The sequence below is a fragment of the Protopterus annectens genome, chromosome 6.part0 (genome assembly GCF_019279795.1).
Source record: "Protopterus annectens isolate FY-2018-M chromosome 6.part0, PAN1.0, whole genome shotgun sequence".
NCBI lineage: Eukaryota > Metazoa > Chordata > Ceratodontiformes > Protopteridae > Protopterus > Protopterus annectens.
This window is the reverse complement of record NC_056737.1, coordinates 583,903,919-583,917,380: the sequence shown is the minus strand read 5'-3', so window position 1 is coordinate 583,917,380 and position 13,462 is coordinate 583,903,919. Positions and strand designations below refer to the sequence as shown.

Genomic DNA, 13,462 nt, shown 5'->3' with positions numbered 1-13,462 from the left:
AATAACAACAGGGTATACAATTGCTTCAGTAACAATTTTCAGAGATTCTACAGGAAGTTTATCAGCGGTCAATGTAATGGGCTTAAGTTTTTTTGAGCAGTTTTTTGGTTGTATTAACAGAGACAGGTTGAAAGCTAAAACAGTTTTGTTACTTGGAATTTTAAAAGGTTCATAGGTTGGGGGGGGGGCATCTGAGAGTTAGATAGGGCCAGATTGGATTCTGTGAAGTATTTGTTGAATTTGGTTGCTGTATTTTCTGCGGTGTCTGCAGTTGTAGGGGCTGAGGTACTAGAGTTCCCTAGGTAGAAAACTTTGGTTATAGCTGTCCAGAATTTTTTGGGGTCATTTTGATGTGTGATCTGTACATTATGATAGTATTTAATTTTGTTTAGCTGGACCATGTTTTTGGATTTGTTCCTTAGTTCTAGGTATGCTTGCTTTGAGGCATGGGTTCTTGTACTGTGCCAATTCACCCATGCTTTACCTCTGGTTCATAGCAGATATCTGGTCTCTTTGCTCAACCATGGAACATAGATGTATTTTACTCAGATGTTCCTAGGTGGGGCTTGTGAATTTAAGATGTCTAGGAATATAGAGTTAAAGTGCTCTATGGCTTCATCTAGGTTAATATATTTGTGAGGGTTCCATTTGGAACATTTTAGAGTGGCAATGAAGTTAAAGGGGATGAAGGTCTTTTTGTTTTTGAATAGATGGTAGGTTGTGGGTTTTTCCAGATCTGGTCGGTGTCTTATTATGAATGTTGAAAAATTATCACTCAGACTGTCTGGAAGGCAGCCTGAGTGACTGATTAGGGCTGCTCTGTTAGTCAAAATCCAGTCAAGGGTAGATTGCCTCTTATTTGCTTTATCTGTTCTTGTTGGGGATTGGATAGTTTGGGAGAAACCATAAAGGCTGATGTAAATAGTGGAGGTACAGGAGTTACAGGTTAGCTAGTCTATATTAAAGTGAACTAAGATAACAGTTTCTTGTGGGAGTGTTTTACGAGGAACAGACTAAAAATATGAGGCAAAAATCTGGACATTCTGCGAAAATCTGGACAGGTCAGAAGTATGACCTGAGCTAATATATGCAACAGTGGGAATGCCCACAAAGGTTCCTTACCAGAAGAATCCAGGGTATAAACACAATGTCCTATAGGGATCCCCTTAAAGCCCTGCCTCTAAACTTTGTCTCCTACAGGTTACTGACAGGTGATCTATGCCTGGCATACGAGGCATCCTTGGATCAAGCTTTGATGGATCTTTTGCATATCTGAAAATAAACAGCATCAGAACCACTAGATCCAATAAGTAACATTTTGCTTGTGACATAAATGAGACATGTTGGTGAGATCCCCATGCTCCTTAACAGAATTCCCATTGATGTGATGTATAGTCCATTCCCTAACCCTTTTTAAGTGTCACCTTTACTAATGGTTGGGAAGTTGGGAATTTACCCTGCATTTGGCCCCAATGTCTCTGACAGACAGAGAGGCAGACAGTAATATCAAATCTAACATACCACCTCCCCCCACATAACCTCTAGAAACGACCTAACTAACATATTCCCGCCTAATAAATGGTGATACATAGTGACACAATTGGGTTGGGTTGCATGTCTTGGCTTATAAAGGCCCTAGTGGTTGTTAGTCTAGTATAAAGCTATGAACTTCCATACCGTCTTAGTGTCTGTTTAAGATAAAGGAAAATGCCTAAAATTTTGGCTTGATAAGGGAATGTTTGAGGCTAGTATCAGCAATGGAAGGCAGGTAAGACAGAGTATTCTATGAAACATGGAGTGAGTAAAATTAGGGGAGAAAAGTGAAGTGGCAAAATGAAGAAAGCAGTGTGAGGAGGTTTGCTGACTTAAGGAAAAGGAAGAAATATGAAAACATGTACAGAAGTTACTCAATCTGAAGACTGTTGTAATCAAGATAGGGATAAAATATAAGAGAACACCATTCAAGGGGACAAATTCGTTTACAGATAAGGCAATGCAGCTGCTGAAGACTTATGTGATGCATTAGCAGGAGGAGAATGGGGTGATTTGTATGTTGGAATGTACCCCTTTCAGGTCATTCCTTACTTTCATAAGAAATGATCAAATCAGAAGTTTGGTGTGGTGTCACGAAGGAAGAAATGGGCAGTTAAGTAAGTGATAAAGTAAACTTTAGTGATCAAGGTGTGTGATGACATAAAGTATTAATTAAGGCACAGGGTAGCTCCTTTTGGAGATGATCTCAATAATGAATTGTATACTAAATCTTATATGTATTTGTGTCCATCCTTGACAAACATGTTCAAGGTTATGATGAGAGTCCAAATATGCAGGCTACATTAAATTTATAAAAAGGATGAATAAGATTACAAAAAATGAAAATAACAACCTAATGATAAAATTCAGAAAATATTAAAGGTTTAAAGATTAATGATTAAAGCAAAGAACATTTCTTAGAAGGAATATGTGGAGGGAATACCAAAAATAAAAATCCAGGACAATTATGTGACAAAGTGATAAAATAAGATTACATGCATTGTTGTTGATTTGGACCAAGAGATGTTTTTGACAAAGTAAAACATTGTTTTGTGTTCCATCAGCAAAGAAAGGGGAATGTGCATGGCCGTCTGCTGTGGTTGATGTAATGTATGGGGCGTCTGTAGCGGGGCTATCTGAACAGTTATGCATAGTGGCTGCTATGATGTACAGAGCATCCTGTTGCAACGGTATGTCAGTGTCTATGCTGGATGCTTGTTGCAATGTGTAGGGCCATCTACAGCAGGGATGTCTGACGAGATATGTAGTGTGATTGTTGCAAAGTAAAGGGGTTCCTCTGTTAGGGGAGTCTGAATATCTGCAATCTAAATATTGCAAAGCACATGAGCATCTAGGGAAAGGGTGCCTGAATGCCTATGAGGCTTGTCTGGTTTGTGGTATAGATGTACCGATAACAGGGGTATCTAAAACTGTGTAGAGCAAGTGGCATAATGCATAGAAACTGCTGCTATATGGGCTCCTTAATGACTAAATAGTGTGTCTGGTGCAAAGTACAGGGGTACCTGTAACACAAGTGTTTGAATAGCTATGTAGTAGGACTGGTGTGATATACAGGGAAACTTGTAGAAAGGGTGCCTAAATAATGAATGAATTGTAACAGGTTCAATGTGTAGAACATCTGCAGCAGGGGAACCTGAATGGCTATGTAATGTTACTGGTGTGATGTATAGAAATAATAATGCCGGAGGGTTCTAAACAGCTGAGTAGGTGACTGTAGTAATGTGTATTGCCAAATGCATCAGGAACTTCTTAATGATCATGTAGGGAGTTTAGTACATGTTACAAGGGCACCTATAACAGAGGTGTCTGAATAACTATGCAGTGTGACTAGTGTGATGTACAGGGGCACCTGTGGCAGAGGTACCTGAATGTTTATATAGTGTGACTAGTCCAACATATCAGGGCATCTATAGCTGGAATACTCAAATAGCTGCATAAGGGATTTATGAAATGGATAATGGCAAATGTAGTAGAAGTAAACTAGTTTTGATGGTTAAATGATGCAGTTCATATGAGCACTTGTAGTGGGGGATCTGAATGACTAACCAGGGTGACTGATGCAATGTATAAAACTGCCTGTAACAAAGGGATAGCAAATAGAAATTGTTAAGCTGAAGAGCTTATTACCTGGGGCAAGGTGAGAGGAAGGGATGTTTATTAATCTAGTTGGGTATGTTTGTATAAATATATATATGTGTGTATATATATATATATATATATATATATATATATATATATATATATATATATATAGATATACACACACACACACACACACACACACACACACACACACACACACACACACACACACACATATCAAAATGTAGACACTCAAAATAGAAACAAAAACATGGAAATCCACACTACCTTAATAGGAAACAAAAGTCAAACACAGTACTTCTACGGTAAGGTGCAAGGTTAGGGTTGGGGCAGGGATAGGGTTAAAACGCAACTTATTTATGTGTGATAACTGTAAACCTCACCCTGACTCTAAACCTGTATCTTACCTTAGAAAAACCCTTTCCATAAAAGTACCACTACACCACACAGGCTTTTACAAATGCACCAACAAACATGTAGAACACTAAGGGTGGTATTCCTAGTCACTATGCGGATGTACTACGGCTATCTGCACTCTCTGCTAATGAGGGCAAACATCCTATGATTCATAAAGGGCATTTACGGTAATGCAAGATGACTCAAATAAGCATAAGCAAATAAAATCACAATGAAATGTAAATGAGGAATGACAAAACCCAGTATATACTAATGAAGCATTCTCTAACCTGTTTGCCATTCACAGTTGAATTTTCCCCATTCTTCCTCTCCACTCGCAGATATTCTATAAAGAGGGGTCTTGCAAAACCTATCTGATTTGCAGTCCATGAAAATTCTGTGTTTTCCTGCAAGCCTTGCTATTTCAACTGTGAGTTGCTTGTCTTGGCTGAGGCAAAGACGCTTGTGCCCAGTGATGTTTGCGGACCAAGAAAGCAGAGATATGGACAGAGGATAACTTATTATAACCTTAATAATCAGGAAATCCTTAACAAGATCATTGTGGACAGGGACATTATAACAGTCTTAGTGGGTATGTATGTCTTTAACTTATCTTATAAGTTGTAAGTATTTATAATGGGTGTTCTTACTGCAGTATTGTAAGCAAATGCATATCAGGCAAGGGTTAAGTAACTATACTTACCACCGGGACCTTACAGAGACACTGGGAATCTCACAGGTTTCTGCCTCGAAGATACTACAGCAGTTCATAGGTGTGCTCTTGGCACATTTGGATCAGTGCATCTATTTCTTATTGTCACCTCAGGACCAAGCCAGAACTATACATACCTTTATGGGGTTGCACATTTCTCTGAGGTACTCAGTGCAAAAGATAGCACCCATGTTGCAATTAGGCCTCCTTCTGGTCCTCAGAGGGGGTGGTACTGAAATAGAAAGGACTACCATTCCATTCATTTCCAGGTAGTATGTAATGCATAGGGGTGCATCACAAATGTCTCTGCCCACCATCCTGTCTGTGATTGATTCCCATATCTGGCAAACTAGCTTACTCGACTGCCTCTACCTGGATGGTAGGATTTCCAGCAGTCATCTTGTTCGTAAGTGTTGAAATATGTATATATATGGGTCTACTTCATATGATCAAAAGCTCATATGATAGACACTCATTTCACTGACACCAAAACACCTAAAGCCCAAAACACCGAAAATTCATTTGATCGAAACTCATAACATCGACACATGCAATGCAAAGCATTATGCCCTTTCCCCACTGTAGCACGACCCTGTAGTTAGAAAAAATAGTTAGGGGGTGTGTGGGGGATGTGGTGGGTGGAGCCCCCCACGTTATTTAGATAAATATTGTCATTTATATTATAAGTATCCATGTGTATGTTTAAAAGTTATTATGTATGTGGGGGGCTTCACCCCCCTATCTATTTATTCTAACTCCAGGGTCATGCTACAGTGGGGAAAGGGCATAATGCTTTGAATTTCATGTGTCAATGTTATGAGTTTCAATCAAATGAGTTTTCGGTGTTTTGAGCTTTAGGTGTTTTGGTCTCTCTGAAAAGTTTGTCGATCATATGAGCTTTTGATCATATGAAGTAGACCCATATATATATATATATATATATATATATATATATATATATATATATATATATATATTCTAGTTCAAACAGAAAGAAAAAAAGTTTGTATTTCCATATATTCATGTAGTATTGCATTACATGCGGTAGCAATTACGTGCATGCAGACAGTTTGTGCAGGTCAGCAATTATTTCCTGCTGTATTAGTTGTATAAAGAAATTAGTGTATTTGCATATTTTAAGTAGTACATGATAGCTTAAGTCAGTCAGGCACCCGAATCAGATGGGGGGGGGGGGCTGCACTGTGAACTGAATGTCCAGCACATACTTTAATGAGAGCTAACCATTATTAACTCTCTATTACTTCTGCATACATGTTTAAATCATCACCTTATATGCTTACAATTTTTAAGAAGGAAAACTATCAAAGTACACACTTGTGAACAGTTTAGGTAATGAAAACTTTCTTAACTTATTACATTGTGTTATGTGTGAATGCACTTTCTGACTGAACCAAATTCAAAGACTGTTACACGGAAAGCATAAAAAAATTCCAGCAAACATACGTCTTTTGATAATAATACACAGTAAAGGGTAAGATTATCAAAGTAAGATAATTCATATAGGATTATACATTTGGACAAATACAATGTAAGCAAATTATACAGTGAAAGCAGTGGCTTAGAAACAACAATGTTATAGTTCTATGTAAAGGGCAAATATATATGTAAACAAGAATTGACTCTGTCCGCCGGTAAACCAAGTTAACATAGTGTATAGTAAATGTGTGTTTAACTGATTTCATTAATATTAATGTATGTATGTAGACACACACACACACACACACACACACACACACACACACACACACACACACACACACACACACACACACACACACACACACACATACACACACAAACGCACACACACACACACATACACGCACACACACACACACACACACACACACACACACACACACACACACACACACACACACACTTGGAAACAATTAATAGAAATTTATACAGAATTACCTGAACCAATAAAGTATATTCATTATGTTACTATGAGTGAGACAAATCTACTGCCAATCATTAGCGGACTGGAGTTCCGCTGTGGCGAGACAAGTGATAGTATATCAGTGCAAAATATTTCCTTACTGTATATAAGGAAATTACTGATGTATTTTAGTAAGTGAAGGACTAAATTGCACTCAGTATATTATTGCAAGCAAGAGTGAGACAGATGTCAGTATATAACTGCATTATTTCTGTGATGGACTGATTTCATTACTGCATATAAGGGGCTTACTGATAAATATTAGTAACAGAAGGAATGGATTGCATTCAGTACATTACTGCAAGCAAGAGTGATATAAGTGCAGCATTTCTTGTTTTTAACTTATAAGTTGTAAGTATTAATGACGGTTGTGCTTACTGCAGTATTGTAAACAAATGCATATCAGGCAAAAATGTGATCTTTATTGTTTGTGTAGTAAGTAGATTGCAACATGTAAAACTCACATTCCATGATATCAAACACTGTTCTGCCAAGTATACATAATCACTTCCCATAACATTTCCTCCCAAAAGTCCACATAAACACTTCCTACAATATTTAGCCCAAAGTCTGCATAATCACCTCTTATACACTTTTAAATAAAAGTATGCATAAACACTTTCTATATATTCTGGTTTACTTCACTAAAGATTTATAAAAATATAAATGTTTTAAAGTAAGACACTGAATATTGTGTAACATGGTGTGTACATTTTCAAGTGTATTTTCTCTTGCGTTCTTACCACTCCTATTTTTTCTCTATTTTTATTTGAATTATCCATTTTTTTAATTCTCTCTCATTTACTGCATTCTCATTTTTTATAGCTTCAAACTCCCCTGCAGACTGCAACATCTGGCAGTGGAAATGTCTGAGACTTTGTGGGCTGGGACTTCAGCAGGATCTTCAGCCCTTCATCCTTTATCCTTTCACTGATACCCTCTTACCTGTTTTCCATCCACTCTACCCTCATATGAAAAAAATAAGGGGAGTCTATCTCTTGACAAAAACATTATGCTCCTCCTTTCCCACCTCCTCCAGCACAACCCTGCTGTTTCTCTTTTGCGTTCCCCTCTTTGTTGCACCCCCCCATTTTCATTCTTTGCTATCTCCAATTTTCAATTCTTTAATGAAACTATCAGGGTGTTCACAAACAGATACCCACATATAAAGCATCGTAAACATCTTTATTTTTTAAAATATTAATAATAAAAACTGGAAGTCTGTTGCTTATCTTAAATGTTTTAAACATGACTGAACATAGTTGCAACTGTCCCTAATATCTGAATACATATGAAATACTACAAAGTAATACAAAGCTTACAGCTTTCACTTAGTCCTTCATAGCTACTTAACCCTTGTCTTTAGATACCTTATCCTTTTGCATGTTCTTCAATATCTTTTTGCAGTAAGTACTCATGCTCTTCAAAACACCTTTGCTTTACCCTATTCAGCATGAATGTCCTGCACTTAGTTTATTTGCATGTAAGCTTAATGGCAATTCTTGCTAATAACTGCTATGTTACTGTGAACTGCAAGCCTATGAGTACCCCTCTAACTCTATCACATTACCCAACCCGTCAAAACTTTCACAAGCAGATTCCCAGTCTTAATCTCAACCCACTTACCCTTATCCAAATTCGATTCTGTCTACATCATTCTGGTAGAGCCCCTCTGATGGTGACCACACGCACACATATATATATATATATATATATATATATATATATATACACACACGTGTGTGTGTGTGTGTGTGTGTGTGTGTGTGTTTATGCTGGTTGCATATGATTGAGCCCCTGACTTTTAGAAGGTTTTTATTATTATTTGAAGGTGATGGCACTTACTCTTAATAGCATCATCCTGTTAGAAAGTTCAAGCTGTGAAGACACTTAAGGGAAGTAATATTACATAAGTTTAAGTAGTGGTATCTAGGCTATCAATTCATTAGAACAAAAGCATAGCATAAGCAGATACAAGGAGGGCCATAATTGGACAAGGCCATTCTGAGATGTTAGCCTCTGCTATAGTGCATACAAATAAAAGACGATAGGATAAGAACTGTCTTTTTAATTGTGGAAGATACCAATGTTTATAACTCGCACACTAGCACCTATTGGAATAAAGATATATAAAGGTACCAAGAAATGAGATGTATGATCGAATAATTCTGAGTAAAGCATATACATACATATATATATATATATATATATATATATATATATATATATATATATATCACACACACACACACACACACACACACACACACATATATATATATATACATACATATATATATATATATATATATATATATATATATATATATATTCATCTTTTAATCGTGACATACATTGTTTGGAACATGCTCCCCATGCTCCCAGTGAAGTTAAGCAGCAGACAGTTACTGCTTGCAGATCTTGAGATGCTCATATAATGGGAAAGAGTTCCAGTAGTAATAAAGTTGCATAACTCCACAATTTATCTGGTTTCTACAGTTATTACATATGTGATATAGATATCAAGGAATGATGAAGTTGTTAACCAAAATGTTCACAGTTCACAAGGTACAGTTAGTCTTATTTCATTTAATACAAGAAGGGTAAAGTGGAGTAAGAGAGCTGCCATAAGTGGAAATGTGAAGTTCATGTTGGATGAATGTTTGTACTAGGACTGCCTGACTGTTGTTGATACTAGGACTGACTGCTGTTGGTACTAGGACTGACTGCTGTTGGCACTAGGACTGACTGTTGTTGGTACTTGGACTGACTGACTGTTGTTGGTACTAGGACTGACTGCTGTTGGTACTAGGACTGACTGCTGTTGGTACTAGGACTGACTGTTGTTGGTACTTGGACTGACTGACTGTTGTTGGTACTAGGACTGACTGCTGTTGGTACTAGGACTGACTGCTGTTGGTACTAGGACTGACTGTTGTTGGTACTTGGACTGACTGACTGTTGTTGGTACTAGGACTGACTGCTGTTGGTACTAGGACTGACTGCTGTTGGCACTAGGACTGACTGTTGTTGGTACTTGGACTGACTGACTGTTGTTGGTACTAGGACTGACTGCTGTTGGTACTAGGACTGACTGTTGTTGGTACTTGGACTGACTGACTGTTGTTGGTACTAGGACTGACTGCTGTTGGTACTAGGACTGACTGTTGTTGGTACTTGGACTGACTGACTGTTGCTGGTACTAGGACTGACTGCTGTTGGTACTAGGAATGACTGTTGTTGATACTAAGACTGACTGCTGTTGGTACTAGGATTGAGTGTCATTGGTACTTGGACTGACTGTTGTTGATACTAGGACTGACTGCTGTTGGTACTAGGACTGACTGTTGTTGGTACTTGGACTGACTGACTGTTGTTGGTACTAGGACTGGCTGTTGTTGGTACTAGGACTGACTGACTGTTGTTTGTACTAGGACTGACTGTTATTGGTACTAGGATTGAGTGTTGTTGGTACTTGGACTGACTGACTGTTGTTGGTACTAGGACTGACTGTTGTTGGTACTAGGACTGCCTGACTGTTGCTGATACTAGGACTGACTGCTGTTGGTACTAGGACTGACTGTTGTTGGTACTAGGACTGACTGCTGTTGGTACTAGGACTGACTGCTGTTGGTACTAGGATTGAGTGTTGTTGGCACTTGGACTGACTGACTGCTGTTGGCACTTGGACTGACTGACTGTTGTTGGTACTAGGACTGGCTGTTGTTGGTACTAGGACTGACTGACTGTTGTTTGTACTAGGACTGACTGTTATTGGTACTAGGACTGACTGTTGAAGGGGAGGAAATACTCTTTATTTGTAGTACGATATCCCCTGAGATTGAGGGTTCTTTGTATTCTGTCACCCTTTGTACCACTCTATTCTTACTCTCTAGCCTCTAAACTACAGACCAGACTCATTTTTCCCCTTACGGAATGTTGAGAGTTGATTATAGCATAATCAGGTCAACATTAGTCAGTTTTCTGATGCTGACCAAATTCCATCCTTTGGTGGGTTTGTCATGCACAAGATCCCACCAAAATTAGAGCCAACTATAATGTCCAGAGCACGTCCATACTACCATACATATGTGAAAACAACTGGAGCGCATATGTACTGCTTGGCAGAGTCATGTATTTTCCATGGCCAATATACTACATGAAGTGAAATCTGTTCTCAGGCTGGTATCAGTTCAACAATAGCGAGACCCATACCCCTTCTCCCAGGATGAATGAGATTTAGCAGGATGATGCTATAAAGAGTAAGTACCATCACCTTCAAATAACAATAAAACCTTGTAAAAGTCAGGGGATCAATCACAGTCACCATCCCTGGCTGACTCTTTACTTACCTTTGTTAGCGGTACCTTCCATGTCCCCTGGGTCATGCTCAGGGTTTTATATTTCCATGCCATTGGCCTATAAGCAAGGCTAACATTTTGCTATATTGTGTTTTGTATGCCAGATGTAGCCTACTGGAGGTTTTAGAATCTAAGAGTTGGAAATAAATGATGTTCTTAGAAATATTTTACTTCTCTTAGCTACATTCTTTTGTACTAGAAGTGCTTTGACTCACTTTCATTTTTTTATCACCGGTTGTATTCTGGCGGTATTGAAAGACTTACTGTTTTTGTATATACTTAAAAAAAACGTCACTTTTCCCTGCATAGTTATGCAAAGACAAAATCAGTCAAGAAAAAAAAATGATGTAGCATAATTTCCAACTGTTTCTACGAGAGTCCCTTGACAGATGATGGACTTCAGCAGTGCAGTGGAATGAGTACTGCTTTCGTAGCAGTACTGCATGTCAGATGAATGAACTGCTTACTAGCGGAGGTGGGTCAAAGGTTTCTGTCACTGAAACACATCCAGTGACTGCAGAGGATCTGTTTGCTACTAAAATTGCTTTGAGACAGAACGTGTCTGTCAGTGGAATCACTGAAGCTTCAGAAATGTTGAAGACTGAGTCAGGTAGCCTTAGCTGGTGTGATTACTACAATCTCTGGTGGTAAGATTTATGTACATTTAAAAGAAAACTACAGCATAAAAGTCAAAGTTGGAAATTGAAAGAACAAATGAATACCCGGATACCCGAGGTGTCTTTGCCTACTGTACCTAAAAGAAGTGTGCTGAAGTTTTCAACCCGTCTTTTAAGGCTGCTGACAGGAAACTCAATATGGACTTTGGAAGATCAACTTTAAGACGGTCTTTGTGGATCATGATATGCAGTTTGTGTCCCACTACTTCTTTTGAAAGCTGCATGATTTCTTACCATTGCTCAGATCCACATTATTATTATTATTTTTATTTGGGTTTTTTTTCAGTGGTGGCCTTCGTTATACTACTGCAGTTAAAGACTTAAAAAAAGGCATTGTCCATTAACTAGCAATAAACATCCATGTAGACTTCTATAATACTGCTGATAATTTAGAGAGAGCAGCTTTGGCTACTTTTGCTGCAAAGTTGCATATTCCTACTCTAAGGGGATCTTTGAGGCTCACCACTGAAGTGATGTTCCACATCCAATGCAGGAAGTAGAAAACAGAACCGTCCTCCATAAACTATAAATGGAAAGATCCAGATTATCAGGGGGTGCAACATGGTGCTGACAATAAGCAAATGAAAAGTAAGAAAATAATATTGCATCGTAGAAATATTAGATACCTTTCATCACATTTTGATTAGGTCAGAGAGCACTGTAGTTTTAAGTGATCTGAGTTTTATTACTCTTAAGGAAAGAATTTACTGAAGACCATTGCAGAAATTAAAGCATTATGTGTGCCCTGTAAATATTATCAGTGAGTAAATCCATCAACAGTTGTAATCTGATGAACTCAGCAAACAAATCAGCATTATTTCAATTAATTATTCTGCAGAGTCCTCTAAACCATGTGAGGATGAAATCAACATGGATGGGACCTGATCTGCAGTCAGAGATTCTTTAATTGTACTGCTCAAAAAAGGATACCACTACACGATCTTAAAATGACTAAGGTGATGAAAGCAAACAAAGGTATACTTCGTAAAACCATGGACACTGGATCTTTACAATAAAACATTAAAGAGCTTACTGTCAGAAAACTTCATTGGAAGCTAAGCATAAATATTTTCAAAAAGCAAAAGACAGGGAGGCAATACAATTACTTTACAGATGAATGCTAATAATTCATTACAAATGAATTAAATGTCCATGTTTATATTAGCTGGTACCTTAATTCTGTCATTGTTGGGTTATAAAGATTTACAAGGACATTAACAGGCCTGTATTTATGTCAGCTATTGAAGGCAAAGGTTGACTTTCTGAGTCAGTGGCATAATACATAGAAAAATGTTTACAGCCACTGGATAGAACTGCAAGCATGGTTATTCAGAATGCAGGACACTTTATTTATAGAATGAAAAGGTTTTTAAAGAATAATTCTGCTGACACCAGTAATGTACTTCTAGTGGTTTGTCCTTATTGCTTATATAATATAATTCCACTTAATGGTGGCAAGCAAGATGAGAGGCTCTGATGCTTTAATTGAATGTACTACCCTTCAAGGCTACCAGCACTACAGTTTTAAAACCGTTGGCTTTATATCTTAATGGATGCTATTATACAGGAGTATGAGGGATTGCCACACCTGCAGCCATGACCTCAAGTTATACAGATATCTATAAAGTATCTTTGGAGATAAAGGATGAGTTTAATGAAGAGAAAGATTTTTTTCAGAAATATACCATTTTTCATA

The 13,462-nt window shown here is 37.8% G+C and overlaps 1 protein-coding gene across 1 annotated transcript in view; it reads right to left on the bottom strand.

Annotated features, from left to right (window-relative positions):
• MDGA2 (MAM domain containing glycosylphosphatidylinositol anchor 2) overlaps positions 1-13,462 on the bottom strand; it is a 4,933,289-nt gene that overhangs the window by 663,471 nt on the left and 4,256,356 nt on the right. The gene's annotated exons all lie outside the window — the stretch shown is intronic.